General features: G+C 45.4%; 1 protein-coding gene across 1 annotated transcript in view; it reads right to left on the bottom strand.

Annotated features, from left to right (window-relative positions):
* Window positions 1-8,969, bottom strand: part of CLK3 (CDC like kinase 3) — a 55,798-nt gene extending 46,829 nt beyond the window's left edge. The window contains exon 1 of the mRNA XM_077471047.1: window positions 8,814-8,969. The gene's annotated coding sequence lies outside the window, so the exon portion shown is untranslated. The remainder of the gene's footprint in view (window positions 1-8,813) is intronic.
* Window positions 8,970-18,869: the final 9,900 nt, after the last annotated feature.

The raw sequence follows: 18,869 nt of genomic DNA, 5'->3' as shown, positions 1-18,869 counted from the left end.
CCTTGCAGATCTGCTCAGGGGTGGCACCAGCTCTCTCTGCCCACGTAGACGCCAGAGCTCTGGTTGAGTGTGCACAAATTCCTGCTGGAGGAGATAACCCTGCCTGGGAATATGCCTCTGAGATAGCTAATTTCAGCCATCTAGCTAAAGTAACTTTAGAAGCCTGAAAACCCTTTTTTCTTCCTGAGAAAAGTACAAACAGTGAATCTGAACGCCTGAAGGACTCCGTCCTTTCTAAATAACTCAGCAGAGTCCTTCTGACGTCCAAAGTATGGAAAGAAGTCTCCTTATTTCCTTTGGGGTTAACACAAAACGTTGGCAGTACTATGTCCTGTATACGGTTCTGAACTGAAGCTACCTTCGGTAAGAATTTTGCATCTGTTCTAAGAATAACTCTGTCAGGAAAGATATGGTTCTTTAATTGACAGAGCATTTAGCTCACTGATCCTGCGTGCAGAGACAATGGCAATCAGAAACACGGTTTTTAATGTGAGAAACCTAAGGGAAGCCTCCACAAGAGGCTCAAAAGGCCCTTTTGTTAGAGACTGTAGGACTACCGACAAATCCCATCTAGGAAAAACCTTAACAGGAGCTGGCCTAGATCTTTTAAGAGCTCTAAAGAACCTGATCACCAGCGGATCTGAGGCCACAGATTTTTCTAAGAACACCGTCAGGGCTGCTACTTGCACCTTCAGGGTACTAACTGCCAGTCCCTTGTCTGCACCATCTTGTAAAAACTCCAAGATGGAGACAAGGCTCCCTGTCACCTGGGCGGCTGACAAACACCAAGTTTCATAACGCTTCCAGACCTTAGAATAAATGGCCCTCGTAACTCTTTTCCTACTTGCTAAAAGGGTCGAGATCAAACGGTTGGAAAACCCCTTGCTCCTAAGGAGCTGCCTTTCAGAAACCAGGCCGTGAGAGCCAGGCTGGCCACTCCTGGATGGTTCACTGGGCCCTGCAACAACAGATCGTGTCTGAGGGGCAGACGCCAACAAGGCTTGATTGCCAGGCCTAGAACTGTCGAAAACCAAGCCCTTTTTGGCCAAAAGGGCGTGATTAGAATAACTGGTACCTTCTCCCTCTGAATTTTTCTTAAAATTAACGGGATTAACTGAAATGGGGGGAAAGCATAGCAAAGACGAAATTCCCATGGATAAGCTAGCGCATCTGTGCCCAGCGAGCCATCGCGACTGTCCAGGGAAAAGAACTGGGGAACCTGGGCGTTCACCCTTGAGGCGAACAGGTCTACTTCTGGTAAACCCCATTTTCCGGCAATCATTGTGAATACCTCCGGGTTTAGAGACCATTCTGCTTCCCGAATAGCGTTTCTGCTTAGGAAGTCCGCTACCCTGTTTAGATCCCCTTTTAGGTGGACTGCTGATAGGGATAACAAATGTTTTTCCGCCCACCGAAGAATCTCCATGGCCAGTACCTGAAGCGACCTGCTTCTTGTACCCCCCTGTCTGTTTAAATAAGCCACTGCCGTGGCATTGTCTGTTAGGACCTGGACGTGATGGGACTGCAGTTCCTGAACAAACAACTCCAGAGCTAAGGCAATCGCCTTGAGTTCCCTCCAGTTTGAGGACCTTATTGTCTCCTCTTTGGCCCAGGACCCCTGAGTGAAACGTGTTCCTAGATGGGCTCCCCACCCCCAGGAACTGGCGTCGGTTGTTAGTCTTTTCCCGACTGGAAAAGCCCAGACTAACCCTTCCGATAAGACCTCCTGTCTTTTCCACCACCATAGGGACCTTTTTACCTGGGTTGACATTCTCACCTCTGCCTCTAGGGATGCCACTGTGTGATCCCAAGATTTTAGAAGGAAAGCCTGCAGACACCTGAAATGCATTCTTGCCCACTGGACTGCTGGCATTGCTGAAGTCAGAACTCCCAAAGCTGACATAACCTGTCTTACTGTCAGATTTTGGCTGGTCTGTAATAAAGACACTGCACCGGAAATCCTGTCCTTTTTGTCTAAGGGAAGGAAGATTTTTTGCTCCACCGAATTTATTAGAAACCCTAAAAACCGAATCTCCTGAGATGGGTTTAGGGACGACTTTTGGAGGTTCAAAATCCAACCCAACGCCTCCAGATGGCTGCGAGCTTTGCCTAGATTGGTCTGCAATTCCTCGCTGGATGGGGCGAAAAACAGCAGATCGTCTAAATAAGGAATAACTGCGATTCCCTGAAGACGCAGTGGCGCTAAAGCTTCTGCCATTATTTTGGTAAAAATTCGGGGAGATGATGACAGGCCGAAGGGTAGGGCCCTGAACTGGAGATGATGAACCATACCCCCCAACCTCACCGCCAGCCTGAGAAACTTCTGAGACTGGGGAGAGATCGGAACATGTAGGTATGCGTCTTTTAAATCTACTGACGCCATAAAACATCCTGGCGTCAACAGGTTTCTGACCGAAAAAATTGAGTCCATTTTGAACTTCCTGTACCTTATGGACTCGTTTAAAGGTTTTAGGTTGAGAATCAACCGAAACTTCCCTGTCGGTTTCTTTACTAGGAAAACATGGGAATAAAACCCCTCCTGCTGTTCTTGCAGGGGTACCTCTACTACTACGCCCTGTTGCATCAGTTCCTCTAGAGAGGACTTCATGGCCAGGGCCCTTACTGGATCCCGCGGGGTGTTGGTAATCAGGAACCTTTTTGGGGGGTCGTTGACAAACTCGAGTGAGTAACCCTGCGCGAGAGTGGTCAGGATAAACTGATTTGAAGTTATCCCTGACCACTGCGGAAGAAATTCTTGTAGTCTTCCGCCCACCCGCAGAGACGAGTCATTGCGATTTTTCGGCCTGTGTAGGAGGACGGAAGAGAATTCCGCCTCTACCCTTCGGCTTCGGGGCGGACCAACTTTTCCTTCTCCCTTGCAACTTGCTGTCCTGATCCTGAGTTTTTTGAGGTCGAAAAAGACGCTTTGGTACCTGCTTTTTCTTTTTGACCGGAAAGGATCTCTTTTTATCGGCTGTCCTGTCAAGAATATTATCGAGGTCAGAGCCGAAGAGCAAGTCTCCTGAAAAGGGTAACCCACACAGCTTATTCTTTGAAGCCGAGTCACCCGGCCAGGTTTTAAGCCATAAGGCTCTTCTTGCAGCATTAGTTAGAGCTGCTGACCTGGCCGATATCTTAATTGCCTCAGCTGAGGCATCTGCAACATAGGCCACTGCCGTAATCAGGGTAGGAAAAGAATCTAAGATTTCCTGTTTAGGGGAATCTGCAGCTATATGTGACTTTAACTGGTTAATCCAGTATTCTAAAATTTCTGGCTACACACGTTGTGGCCATTGCTGGTTTTAAATTGCTCATAACTGATTGCCATGATCTCTTGAGCAAAAGATCCATGCGTTTGTCCATCGGATCTTTCAAAACTCCCATATCCTCAAAGGACAGATCTGTGGACCTTGAAACCTGGGAAAAGGCGGCATCCAGTCTGGGCACCTTGTTCCATACTGCTGCAGGGTCCTCCTCGAAAGGAAAACGCCTTTTGTGGGCTTTGGAGAAAAAGGGCTTTTTCTCTGGATCCTGCCATTCTTTCCTAATGGCCTCAGAGATGACCGGATGAACTGGGAATGTTCGGCCCTTAGGCTCATCCAACCCAGCATACATGCGGTCATGGAGTGATAATTCCTTTTTCTCCTCACTTAAACCAAGCGTAGCATGAATGGCTTTAAGGAGCCCATCGACCTCTTCAAGGGACAGTTTGAATTTAGAGGGGGCTACCTCAGAATCCTCCAACTCCTCTTCCGAATCTTTAACGGAAAGAGCAGTGGACTGCTTTTCCCTATCTGAAGGGTCTTCAGGCAGAGATTCTAACACCGGGATTGAGAGAGACCCCTGGGAAGACTCTGAAGTGGAAGGCTGACTAGCAGCCGGGTTTGCTAGTGAGTCACGAAAATTCTGGATCGTGGCGTACAGCTCCTTCTTTACAGAGGCCACCAGATCCTCACATACAGAGGCAGATTCCTCTTTAACTAAAGAAGTAATGCAGGGACTGCATAAGGTTTTCTTCCAATTTTCTCCCAGCTTGGCCCTGCAAGAAGGACATCTTTTCTTTGGGTCAGAGCTCTTAGCCTATGAAGAAAAAGACAAAAAAGGGAAAAAAACCAGGGAACCCTTAGTGAGACCCAGTCTCAGCTTTGATAGTGCACCTGTGTGGTGATCCCTAAGAAGAAACCAGTCAGCTTCTAGTGCCCAGACAGGCCCCTTGCCACCAGGGGGGAAAAAAGAAAGGAGAGAGCGAGACCAAACGCCAGGAAATAGAAAAAGAAAGGCAGACTTTAACTGCTGCCTCTTACCTGGGCCTTGCTGGTGCCTGTGCCTGTCCCCACCGCTGCAGACGCTGAATCTTCCATAATCAGCTGTGCAGAGATCCACTTGTGGCTAAACGCCGCCTCCGGAGTCACGCCGTGCAGCTGCACCGGACCGGAAGCGGAAATAGGCACCAGCACCTGTCCTCCCTCCTCCCCCCTGCGTCCACGCCGGAAACGACGTTTCAGCTGACCCGATGACCCGCTCTGTCACTTCCGGCGCGACCGCCGAAAACAAACATGGCGGCGGCACACGCGCGCCGCCGCGCCTACGAACGTGCGGGCCACCGAGTCTTCGGCTCTCTCCGAGCACAAGAGGGGAAGAGGAGCCCGCTTGCTACCGCTGACGAGGCGTGGGTAGGTCGGGAGGACAGCGGGTCTCTAAAGGAGGAAAAAAAGGGAAAGAAGCCTAGTCCCTCAGGAACACCTAAGAGAAACAGACTCCTTCCCAAAAGGTGTTCCCTCCGGGCCGGAGGAAACACAAAAACTGATGTGTGGTAGGGAGGCGCCTCCCTTTAAAGTCTGGAGGAAGAAGGTGTTTCCTAACGAGGAGGGTGGAGTCGCTATCTCTCAGGTGCTGTCCTGAAAGACGCCTTGGGAAAATACATTTTTCTTCATAAATTTTGGCAACAATTTATACTGCTACATATCTTTGGTAAAAGTAACCCAAATTAGTGGATATCATTTGGTTTTTGTGAAAGTTAGAGAGTCTACAAGCTGTGGTGCGAATCATACAAAATTGATCACATCTGATTTACTGGTGGCCTATCTCACTTCCTGTGACCCGAACAAGCCAGGAAAGTACAAATACCGCCCAAATGACCCCTTTTTTGAAAGTAGACATTCCAAGGTATTTAGTAAGAGGCATGGTGAGCTTTTTGATGTCGTCATTTTTTCCCCATAATTCTTTGCAAAATTAAGATTTTTTTATTTTTTCCACAAAATTGTCATAGGTTATTTCTCCCACATGGCATGTGTATACCACAAATGACACCCCAAAATAAATTCTGCTACTCCTCCTGAGTATTATGATACCACATGTGTGGGACTTTTCCACAGCCTGGCCACAGAGAGGCCCAACATGCAGGGAGCACCATCACGTGTTCTAGGAGCATAAATTACACATCTAAATTGTTGACTACCTATTACAGGGCTCGACAAAACCCGGGCGCCCGGTCGCATTTGCGACTAGAATTCCAGACCTGGCGCCTGGGGCAGCACAGCTGGGGGGCTGGGGGTATGCTGTCTCCGCGGCCCCCCCCCCGGCGCGATCGCGTCGGGCCGCGCCGCCGCCGGCCGGTAATTTAGCCCCCGGCTTTGAGGCCTTCTACGATCCTATGGTTCCTTCTGTAATCTGGCGCCCTCTTGTGGTGGCCGTTGGAATTACAACCAGCAATGCTAATGGATGCAATGCTAATTTTCCCTGCCTGCCAGCCTATCTTCCTTCCCTTTACTCAGAACCCCTAAAAATTATATATATATTTTATTCTAACACCCTAGAGAATAAAATGGTGGTCGTTGCAATACTGTCTGTCACACCGTATTTGCACAGCGGACTTACAAGCGCACTTTTTTGGGGAAAATGTATTTAATAAAAAAAATAAAATAAGACAACAGTAAAGTTAGCCCAATTTTTTTTTAATATTGTGAAAGATAATGTTGCGTAGAGTAAATCGATACCAAACATGTCATGCTTCAAAATTGCGCCCGCTCATCGAATGGCGACAAACTTTTACCCTTTAAAATCTCCATAGGCGACATTTAAAAAATTCTACAGGTTGCACTTTTTAAGTTACAGAGGAGGTCTCTGTATTTTTTTTTTATTTTAACTTTTATTTTTATTTTTTTCACTGTTCTTTAAAAAAAAAAAAAATGTGTCACTTTTGTTCCTATTACAAGGAATGTAAAAATCCCTTGTAATAGGAAAAAGCATGACAGGTCCTCTTGTATATGAGATCTGGGGTCAGAGAGACCTCACATCTCAATTTACACTAAAATGCAATTTAAAAAAAAAATTGTCATTTGAAAAAAATAAATAAAATGTCCCTCTAAGAGCTATGGGGGGCAATGACTTGGAGACAGGTGAGGGGCTTGGGGCTATCTTCCCCTCACTTGTCTCCATGTCAGGCCAGGGACAGGTCCAGATCGCCGTCACGGACCCGGCTCCTAACTTTTTTAGCTGGCTCCTAGATTCCAAGCAAATTTGTCAACCCCTGACCTATTATACTTTTGAAGGCCTTGGAGCACCAGGACAATGACACGTGACGCGGATGACAGATGGCACTGATGGCATGCGACACTGATGTGGCACTGACGACAGATGGCACGTGACACTGACCAATATGTGGCACCAACAGATGGCATGATGTGGCACTGATGACACGTGGCACTAACTGGTGGAACTGGGGGCAGATGACAGTTTATTTTACTTTTTTTTTTTATATACAGATAACCTCAGTAGACCCCCCCTCCCCAATGCAGGAAAAAAAAAAAAAACACACTCTCCCACTCCTGTGTCTCCAACCCCTTTGTAAATGATCAGTTTTTACCCCATCGAAAGACGCCTATAAACTAAGATGCGAGTTACCATATTTACACGCATTTTGTGTTTCAAATGCCTCTAAACAACCGCCCTGAACACAATTTTTTGCTTTCAGAAAAGGGCTTCAAACCCCAACTGCTTCTAAACTACTATAAACGCCTAAGTGTACATGTGCCCATAAAGATAACACGGAGGAGCGTTCAAGAGGTTATAACCCCCCCCCCAAAAAAAAAACACACCTGTTAGCCAAAGGCATAATGAGCTAGTATGCAATGCATACTAGCTCATTATGACATACCTAGCTGTTGTAGTGGCACCCAAACACCGCTGAGATGTCTGACATTTTGACAGTGGGTTTCAGCGATATTCTTGGCCGAAGTCGCGATGACTTCACTCCCGTGCATGCCCGCAGGTGCCGCCGGTCACAGCGCAGAGCCCTGTAGAAACTGCGCGATCGTCCGTTCCTTCAGTGCGCATGCGCCGATGACGATGGTGGCAAAGTATATAGTAAATATCTCCTAAATGGTGCAGGTTTAGGATATGTTTACAGTATCTACAGGTAAGCTTTATTATAGGCTTACCTGTAGATACAGTTAAACAGGAAGACTTTCTTTCAGGGACTGCTGAAAAAAATGCCCAAATGTTTCTAAACATCCATTTACCAGCTGCAGTTTACATGAGGCCTAAGAGTAACAGTCAGCAGCTACAGTACTTGTAGCTGTTGACTTTTAATTGGGGGGGGGGGTGGCAAACTGCTCTTTAAAAGGAGAAGACTCGTTTGGCTGGGCTTCTCTTCGTTTTGCACTCCTGTGACCTGTTTTGAGCAGAGAGCAGTCTGAAGTCCGCTCCCTGCAGACGATCAGTTCAGGCACCGCATCATCCCAACTTTGGTAGTCTGAATCCGCCAGGCGGCTGGACTGATAGCAGTCTCAGCCTCTCAGCATGCCACTGAGATGGCCACACCAATGAGCATGGAGCAGTCAGCAGCTCTCCGCTTGGGGAGCTGAGAGAACCGAGTCATCAGCGGTGTTCGATCGCTCAGTTCCCAGTGCAGAGGCAGGAGAAAGATGCAGCATCCACTCAGATAAAGCATGATTATGGGATGGGGGGGGGGGGGGAATTCACATACTTCTTTCTCTTTTAAGACCCCTTTCACCTTTCACTTTCGGGCTGCCCGAGTGTTAGTGGTAAAGGGATGCTTGTTTTAGCGGCAATTTTAATCCCGCTACTGGCCGAAGGGTTTAAAACTGTCCACGTTGCGGACCTTCCAAAGCGCTGCTCATTCATTGCAATGGGCAGGGGCGCTTTGGGAGGGCTGTATAGCGTCCCAAAGATGCTGCTTGGAGGACTTTTTTCTAACATCGCGCAAGTGCACCGCCCCAGCATGAGGGCACTTGGAGCCTTCACATTTGGACGGCATGGAGGGCAGTTTTCAGGCACTATTTCTAGCGCTAAAACGCCTGAGAACTGCCTCAGTGTGAAAGAAGTCTATCCCTAGCTGCGGTTTGGCATCGGCGCAGCGTGCCCGCAGTTTTCATGCGCGCTACCTGCGGTTTCCTGTAGACTTCCATCAGCTTGTGCATTTTCTGAAAGCATAAGAATAAAGCATGCAGGTGTTTCAGAAAATGCAACAAAGACACAGATCATTGAGATCTATGGTAAACCAAACAAAAAAAGATGTCTGCACGTGACACAACAATAACAGAGTTCAAAAGAAAACATGAAACCAATATGAGGAGATAACACAGGGGGAGGAGTCATAACTACAGAGGACAGGAAGTCAGGGGACCCTCCACACCAATACACAGAGCTGAGCTCACAGCCGCTCTATGACTCCACAGTGAATCACTCCAACCACACGGAGAGCCATAGAGATAGAACCACACGGAGAGCCATAGACCTCCCCGCTGGTAGAGCGGCTCCGGCCATTCACAGCCTCCTCCCCGTGTACTCACCTGAGGTGTAGGGGGAGGTGCACACATCACCGCACCGGCCGCGCTCTCCTTACACATGACCCGCTCTCTCTCTCTCACGAGCCGCTGGCGTCCAGCACTTCCACACTACGTGAACCGATCTACGATAGCCCCGCCCAGCTGCGTTCTGAGCCTCGGCGGACTCTTGCGCTCTGATTGGTTGGATGGGTTCGGCCAAAGAGCACGTGACCCGTGCTGGAAGCCAAAATAAGGAAGAGGCGCACATGGCGGGAAAGGCGGAATGAGTCACCTCAGCCGTACAAGGCCGTATTATAGGCGGTGTGTGTGGAGACCGCATTTTTCAAAACGGTGAAAGGGAAGAAGGTGGGAATAGATGGCTCTGCTCAAAGGATTAGCAATATCCCACCCCTCCAGCCACCACATCCCGGTCACTCACACCCCTATGCGTTCTCCTCGGATAGGATTGCCACCTCATCCCTTAAAAAAAAACCGATACACATATGAATTACACAGGTCCCGTGGCTGGTTAACCACTTGCCATCCAGAAGATTTAGGCTACTGTGACACTGAGGCGCTATGATGCTAAAAATCGCGCCTGTAAAAAGCCTCTCCTCTCACTCCAATGTGAAAAGCCCGAGGGTGTTCACACTGGAGTGGTGCGCTGGCAGGACGTTAAAAAAAAAAGTGCTGCAAGCCTTATCTTTGCAGCGCTGTAGGAGCGGTGAATACACTACTGCTAAAGCGCCTTTGTCCATTGAAATCAATGGGCAGTGGCGTTTGCAGGCGGTTTTAACCCTCTTTTGTCTGCTAGCGGGGGTTAAAAGAGCCAAGCTAGCCGCTGAAAACCTCTGCAAAAGCGCCACAAAAAATGGCGCTTTACCGCCAACGCCGCAGTGTGAAAGTAGCATTACCCCCCTTCATGACCAGGCTATTTTTTGCGATACAGCACTGTGTCACTTTAAGACTCCTTTCACACTGAGGCGCTACAGTGCTAAAAATAGCGCCTGCAAGGCGTCCTGTAACAGCCGTTGCTTTTTCTCCAATGTGAAAGCCCTGTGGTGCGCTTGCAGGACGGTAAAAAAAAGTCCTGCTAGCAGCATCTTTGGAGCGGTGTATACACTGCTCCTGCCCATTGAAATCAACGGGGCAGCACGGCTATACCGCCGGAAAAGCGCCGCTACAGCAGCACTTTGCGGTGGATTTAACCCTTTCTTGGCCGCTAGCAGGGGGTAAAACTGCCCCGCTAGCGGCCAAATTGTCGCAGCTAAAATTACGGTAAAGCGGCACTAAAAGTAGCGCCGTCTTACTGCCGCCCCAGTGTGAAAGGGACCTAACCGACTATTGCACGGTTGTGTGTCCTTTTTTCCCCACAAATAGAGCTTTCTTTATGTATTTGATCACCTCTGCAGTTTTTATTTTTTGTGCTTTTGTATTTTTATAAATAAAAAAAGAGCGATCATTTTGAAAATAAATGAATAAATATTTCTTACTTTCTGCTAAAAAACACACCCAATAAAAATATGTAAAGAATCTATTTTTTTTTTTTTTCATCAGTTTAGGCCAATTCTGCTACACATTTTTGGTAAATTCCAATAAGTGTATATTGATTAGTTTGCGCAAAAGTTATCACGTCTACAAACTATGGTATAGATTTATTTAATTTATTTATTTATTTACTAGTAATGGCCACGATCAGCAACTTATAGCAGGACTGTAACATTGCAGTGAACAAATCGGACAACTGACACTTCTTTGGGAACCAGTGACACCAATACTAAAAAAATGCACTGTCACTGTGCTAATGACACTGGCAGGGAAGGGGTTAACAGGGGTGATTAAAGGGTTAAATGTGTTCCTAGGGAGTGCTTTCTAACTGGGGGGGGGGGGGTGCTTGTACTGTGTGAAGGCAGGGACCTGCGTTCCTGCTTAGCACAGGACGGCGATCTGCCTTGTTTACATAGGCAGACTGCCATTCTGTCTCTCTGGGGAACAATCAGCGGGTCCCAGCAGACATTGCGTCTGCCAGACCCGCTGACTGGCTCCCGCTGTGTCCAATCACAGCAAGTAGCCGGCTTATGTGATTTTGCACAGGAGAATATATACAGTATACGGTTGGCAATAGGGGTCAGCCCGCTCGGGTCAGCACACACCGCGCTCCGCAGTCTCGGCCTTAGGAGAGGCTGCGGCTTCGGCCTAGTTCCGGAGCGGCGGCCATCTTGGTACACCCGTCGGTGTTTACAATATGATCGCTCTGTCAAATGACGGAGCGATCACATGTAAACAAACTGGCGTCATGATGACTCTGGTTCCTCTCTCCCCTCTCTGTACAGAACTGTACAGTGGAGGGGAGAAATCAGATGGCAGCAGCGCTGTGGGCTGCACCTGTAGTGCCCTTAGCACTGCTCTGTGACAATTGCAGTCACGGCCATCCCTCCATACTCTGCAATACCCTGCCAATACTTACCCTGCCAATACTGTGACAATACCCTGCCAATACTCTGCAGTACCCTGCCATACTCTGCAATACCCTGCCAATTAGACTTGTGCACAACGGAAAATTTTGTTTAGTTTCGGTTCGTTGTCATTCGTAAAATACATCATTTCGTTCTGTTATATTCGTTATGTTACGTTAATACGTTTTCGGATAATTCGTTATTATTTGTAGAGTGTCGAATTCATTCGTTAGTTTTCATTTAAATTCGCTATTTATGTATGTATAGACATTCGTGATAATGATTCGTAGTTTGGAAAGTCGTTTGTTTATTGAATCTTTTAACATACACAATGACAACGTCTCTTCTCCTCGGCTCAAATACAATACAACACCCTTCTCACTCAGTTCTCAGGAATGCACTTTGCCAGTAATCCATCCTCCAGCACAAAATTAATTAGCTGATTGGACTATAAGATTTACTTTGAGCTGACCTTTTGTTTCATTAGATGTTTAAAGAATTACTGAATCATGTCAAATTCATTCGTTATATTTCTTTCGTATTCGTTGTTATTCGTTATTTTTTTATTCGGCCATTCGGATGCATCCAAATGTCCGAAAGATGCAAAATTCAACCGCATTTCGATTCATTAGGAAACGAATTGCACAAGCCTACTGCCAATACTCTGCAATAACCTGCCAATACTCTGCCATACCCTGCCAATAACTTGCATACCCTGCTAATACAGTGCCAATACTCTGCAATACCATGCCAATTCTCTGCAATACCATGCCAATACTCGCCAATACTCTGCCATACCCTGCAATACTCGGCGATACCCAGCCATACCCATCCATGCTCAGCCAATATTACATTGGGGGAGATGACTATTACAGTGGGGGAGATTGTGGATATTACAGTGGGGACTATATGGTGGTGGAATTTTCACAGGTTTTTGCAAATTCAATTATTATTTGCTGATCCAAAAATTCATCCGATCCGTGACTCTGATCTGAGGAACGATTCGATCCGTAAGTTTTTTGATCCGTTGCACCCCTAGTTGGCAAGCGGTTAAAGCGGGAGTGAACCCGCTGACTTTTTTTTTTTTTTTCTACACCTGTAAGGGAAAAGACATAATGAGCTAGTATGCACCGCATACTAGCTCATTATGAAATACTTACCTTAGAACGAGGCGCCAGCATCTCACTCGGTCCACGCCGAGGGAACTGACATGTTCCCTCGGCTCGTCTTACGGGTATCGCGGCGATATGAGTGTCCGGAGCCGCAATGTCATCACTCCTGCGCATGCACGTGGGTGTTTTCTTCCCAGCAGGGTCTGGCGTCTGCCGGACTGTCAGCCGATAATCCCCGGAGCACATGCGCAGCTGAAGTCAGCGGCTCATTGCGAGGGAAATATCTCATAAACCATACAGGTTTAAGAGATATTCTTTTTACCTACAGGTAAGCCTTATTATAGGCTTACCTGTAGGTAACCAAAAGCTGTCGATGACAATCAACACTGCGCTATCCCCAAAAAGCCTACGGCAAAATTATATACAAAAAGAAGCTGCTAACACGATCACAAGGATAAAATAGTGAACAAAATACCAAATATTAAATTATAGTGTAGCGCTATATAAAAAAGAAGAAAAATAGCCTATTTAAACTACTTAGTGATATAACAATATTATATATGTGTCAAAATTAAATAACACTCAGTGATGCTTCTCAGACTGCACCACACTTGCATAAAATCGTGAAAAAATAATGAACTGAAAAAATCAAATGATGTGAAAAAGTCCAAAGTATACAAGAAGAAGTCTATTGATTAAATTAAATTAAATCCAATCCACACGTGAGAGGGAAAGAACCATCCACCTTCTTCTTATGAGGACCACATGCAGGCACCCTGTGGCATTTCCATCACCAAATAGGATGTAAGCTTACCAAATTGAATGGATCCAAGCGAATATATATTCGAAGGATCAATCAGGCTTCTAAATACTCTTGTATAGAGCTCTCCACCATAAGTGACTCTCCAGGGAATTTTCAACCAAGTACTCAAACGATAGGAAATCTTCCGCTTTAAACTCCAACGCACATTATGGAACTCATACAGGAGGAAAATGAGGGCCACAATAGTGTAAATCCGTTTAAAATTTTTTTAATAAAATAAGTAATGAACTTACATGTATCCAATGAATTAAGCGCTTATATCATATAAAAAATAGAGCTGCAGTAGGAGTCCCGACGCGTTTCGTCCTCAAAAGACGTCATCTGGGGTACCACTCCACTGTAGACCACTTACTTATATACTAGACATACCAATCTGGGCGAAAATTCAATCTGCCTGTGTCACCGCATGTTACTTCCGGTTTGACCTGGCATCCGGCGTGCGTTCCACGCCTCATTGCCGTGTTATTATAAAAACGACCCCATAATCATATGTCACGAGATACTAAAAACAAAGCCTTCCATAATAAATATCATAGCCGGCCTTATGAACGTTCCATGGCGCAGAAAAATGAATATTCAGAAACCGTGACGCTATACACAGCACGTCACTTCCGGGTCATGGGTAACAGTAAACTCATCGGCCAATCAGGCATCACTTCCGGTCTTCGCTGGGCTACGACCAGACAGAGACTGAGACGCACCGCACCTACCGAGCTCCCACGTGGGGATGCGTCAGATCCCGGAAGTGATGTCGATAGAACCGCCCCAATGCCAGTTAATGATGGAACGCAAATAGACGTGCGTCGGAGGTAAAAGACCTGTAGGTAAAAGTTAAAAATATGACTATACAACCGCTTTAAAGTGGGGTGTCCCCTAAAAAAAAAAAAGTACAAATACTGCAGCTGCTGACTTTAGATAATCGGACACTTACCTGTCCCAGGGTCCAGCGATGCGGGGGAACGAAGCCCCCCCCTCATTCCCTGCTCCACTCGCGGCGCCTGCATTCTTACTGTGGGCACCCAGCTGTGGCTCCAAAGCCGGGCATCCACTGCGCTTGCACGAGCGGTGCCGAGTGCCGCACAGTCATCTGCCACACCTGACAGGTCCCAGATGACTGTGCGGCGCCGAGGGGAAGTGATGTCAGTGCCCGGGCACTGAAGGAGGCAGACTAAGAAGGACCCCCTAGCAACAGGCATTTAGAGGTAAGTACAATTTTTATTTTTTTTCCAATTATTTCTTTTTAAATTTTTTTATGAATTTTAAGCAATTTATTTTTTTATTTTTTGGTGGCAAAACCACTTTAAGGTGGCAATTAAACAGAACCTGTGTAATTCATATGTGTTCGGGTTTAAGGTAGGGATGTATGATACCATTTTAATTATGAATACGGATAATTTTTAGTACTCGCCGATACCAATTAGCGATACCTATCGTTTTGTGTACATTTCAGCTGTCAGAAATGGTACAAAGCATTGAAAAGTTATTTGCAATTGAAATCATTTTTATTTTTTTTAATTTGTGCACTTTTTTAATGTGAAATGTGTAAATATACGTTAAAGATGTAAACATATTTACAAACAAAGCAAACCAAAACAAGTTTAAACTATTAATTGTTTATACAATAGAAGTGAACAAAAATGATCAGCAGGGGAATAATAATTAAATGGAGAAGGAGAATAAATAGTTAATTAAGGCTTATTAGAGTAAATTAAGGGTTAATAAGGGGTTAAACAGAGGAACATTTAAATAAAAAAAACAGGTTGCTTCAAACTGATTCAATTTGCAGATTGAAGGTCAAAAAGATACAATGTTTCTTTTTACTTTTCTGTTTCAGTGGCTGAGCAATGTTCTTGATAAACATTGCTCAGCTGATTTTTTTTTTTTTGACAGCTTCAATGGTGTTGTGTTGATATGTGCCCACCGTCGAAAAGTGCCTGCTCATGCGCACAAGGGAAGGGCACTCCAGCTGAGTTGCCGATCAGTTGGAGTGATGTCCCATAGCGCATGCGCACATCGTAGAAGCCTTTTTTTTTCAACGGAAGATACCATTTCTCCGCCATAATTTAATGCTATGCAAACAGAGTGGAGGGACATCGTATTTATCATATTGTGCCTCGCTGTTGCGCTGCAGGTTTACAGTGAGACACAATCTGACATCTAGGGTGTGACTCAACTCTTTGCATATCTTTCAGTTGTGCCAGTGAAATGGTATCGCCTGTAGAAAAAACCCTCCTACGATGTGTACATGCGCTATGGTGATGTCACTCCAGCTGATCGGCAACTCAGCTGGAGTGCCCTTCTGTTCTGCGCATGCGCGGGCACTTTTAGACGGAGTGCACAAATCAATAGAACACTGGGACTTTGGTTTACACTTCAGCTGTGAACAGGGAAACCCCAGTGACAGCTGAATGAGTCATCAGTTGTTAAAGACGTGGTGGCCCCACTCCTTAACAATCGATAATAAAGTGATTCTAAAGGTTTATTTTTTTCCTTGTTAAACTTACCTGCTCTGTGCAATGGTATTACACAGAGCAGCCCCCATCTTCCTTTTCTGGGGTCCCCCGCTGGCTCTCCTGGCTCCTCTCCCTGCTTATTGTCCCCATAGCAAGCCGCTTCCTATAGGGTCCTCATGTGTCCTCATGTATATATATATATATATATATATATATATATATATATATATTGGCTTTCAGTGGAGGAACTGAGCCTGAAACTATCAGTATAAATACTGATACTCCTGTAAATGCATAGTATCAGTACAGATACTGGTATCCGTGTAACCCTAGTTTAAAGGGATGAGGTGGCAATCCTACCTAGAGGTCGACCGATATATCGGCCGATATTTGCAGTTTTTTAAATAATCGGCATCGGCCGATTGTGCTGATAAAAAGCCGATTCTACAGCGGGACTTTGAAATGACTTCTGTAAGAAGACAGTGTGAGTTGCCTGAGTCGTCATAGCAACACTTTCCTCCTCTCTGGGCAGACTGCCAAGAAAAGAACTAAATGATACAATGTTTACACTTGAATGAATGAAGTCATCTCAGTGTGTAGAAGTTCTCAGTTTAACCATTTAAAGACTAAATCTTTTCTGACACTTGTTGCTTACAAGTAAAAATCCTGTATTTTCTGCCAGAAAATCACTTAGACCCCCCAAAAATTATATATATTTTTTTAGCAGAGATCCTAGGGAATAAAATAGCGGTTGTTGCAATATTTTATATCACACGGCATTTGCACAGAGGTCTTTCAAATGCATTTTTTTTGGGAAAAAAATACACCATTTAAAAAATAAAAATAAAATAAAAACAGTAAAGTTAGCCCATTTGTTTTTTTTTTGTACAAAAGTTTTGACTACCCGTTTTTATTTAATATATAGGTTTTTTTTTTTTTTTTTTTTAAATCTAGATCATACATACAAGTAAACTGATTGGAGGTTTGTTTTGTTTAATAAATGTTTAAGTGTAAGAAATTTTCTGTCTCATTTATTAAGGCTGCTTTCACACTGGAGTGGGCAGACGTTGATGGTAAAACGCAAGTTTTAGCGGCTCTTTACCATCATTTTAGCGGTGCTATTTGGCTGCTAGTGGGGCGCATATAACCCAGCTAGCGGCCAAGGAAGAGGTTAAATGCCCCCATGAAGCACCGCTGCCAAATCGCATGGCATGCGCTTCGGCAGTGGTGCCCATTCATATCAATGGGCAGGAGTGGTGGAGGAGCGGTATACACCACTCCAAACGTGCTGCTTGCAGGACTTTTTTTTTAAGATCCTGCCAGCGCATCGCCTCAGTGTGAAAGCACTCTGTCTTTCACACAGACTGCAGGGGAGCCATTTTGCAGGCACTTTACAGGCGCCTTAAAAAACGCCCCAGTGGGAAAGGTGTGTTAGATCAAGGGGGATTAAAAATAAATAAATAAAATAAAATCGGCCTAACATATCGGCCCAAAAAAATCGGCATCATATATCGGCTATCGGCCACCATGATTTCTAAATATCGGCATCGGCCAGAGAAAAACCCATATCGGTCGACCTCTAATCCTACCCCCATAATCCACCACTTGGCTGCAGTTTAGGACCCAATAGAGAAGGATAATGAATTGGTAATGAAGGAGGTCAGGTCAGGTTGCTAACATTTTCTATCGGGTGAGGTGCCAGCTCATGTGTGTCATATGACTTTGATCGGATGATGTCTATCACAAATGTACAATTTCCACAGCATTTCAACAATGATTACTGTCCATTTTCAGTTACAGCATTAAATTGGTTGTAAACCCTTACAAACCACTTTTCACTATAGGTAAGCCTATAACAAGGCTTACCTGTGGCTACCATGGATATCCCCTTAACCTGCACTGTTTAGGAGATATCCCCCATATCAGCATGTGTCAACATCATCGGCACATGCGCACTGAAGCAACGGCTCATTTGTGCCGTTGCTTCAGCTGATGTGCTGTCATCGGCAGGTCCTGCGTGCATGAGTGAAGTCATCGTGGCTCCGGCCAATCACAGCGCCAGCGCCAGAGCCTGCAATACCCGATAATAACTCCAGGTAACATGCCACCAGGCAGAGCAGTGTGCCAGGACCGCTGTGGGGGCTGCGATCTAAGGTGAGTAAGGGGCAAGCCTTTGTCTTGCAGTTTTTTTTTTTGTGGGTTTACAACCAATTTAAAGTGATTCTAAAGGTTTATTTTTTTCCCTGTTAAACTTATCTGCTCTGTGCAATATTATTACACAGAGCAGCCCCCATCCTCCTTTTCTGGGGTCCCCCGCTGGCTCTCCTGGCTCCTCCCCCTGCTGCCCCCATAGCAAGCCGCTTCCTATAGGGTCCTAGTGTAGGCTCACTCCTGAGTTAACAAAATGTGTTAACATTTTGTTAAATGTTAACAGCATTTAATAAAATGTGAAAATCAGAGGTGTTCTGTCACATTAGCAACCGTGTAAGGTCAGCAGGTTTGCTGCTGCTTTTAAAATTTAACATCTAAACAGTCCATCGGATTTTCAAATACTGTATTTAAGCATATAAGCTCCGTTTTGTGTTGAAAATAACTGAAATCTAAAACTCCGGTGGGTGTAACAAAATTTGTCTTGTCTTTTTTCTTCTTTTTTTTTTTTTTTGCTGATCCGAAAAATGATCCGATCCGTGACTCTAATCCGAGCAACGATCTGATCCGTGAGCTTTTTGATCCGTTGCACCCCTAGTGGGAACCAAAGTGCTATAGACTGGTAATTGCAGTGTCTCTGCACTTACTATTAAAACCAATCTTAAGTAGGACCACAAGAGGGCGCAGAAGCAACTATACACAGAGCTGCCTACATGTATGGCTGATCAGCCATAACCAGCATGTAATCCAAAGAGTAGACAAACCTGCATCATAACATTTTCAGACTTGCAGCTATTAGTGAAGCAGATCACAACATATAAATCTCGCCATAATGTGTAAAATCATTACACCTAACGATTTGTCTACTCTGGCAATGTTTTCATTGCTTTGTACACATGTTAAAATCGACATTGTTTGCTAGAAATTATTGTAATCCCCTCCCCCCTCCCAAAGTATATATGAGGGGCATTCAAGACAAACCAGGATTTTAATTTTACAGGTATAAAAAAGGGATGCTATCGTGGCAGTACTACACACAGTAGTAAGTGGCAAGTGTGTCCTATTACTGATAGACAGTGCACATGTTG

Source organism: Lithobates pipiens, unplaced genomic scaffold (assembly GCF_037356315.1).
Source record: "Lithobates pipiens isolate NorthernLeopardFrog02 unplaced genomic scaffold, aLitPip1_a1.2 Scaffold_8, whole genome shotgun sequence".
Classification (NCBI taxonomy): domain Eukaryota; kingdom Metazoa; phylum Chordata; class Amphibia; order Anura; family Ranidae; genus Lithobates; species Lithobates pipiens.
This window is presented reverse-complemented; position numbering and strand designations above follow the sequence as displayed.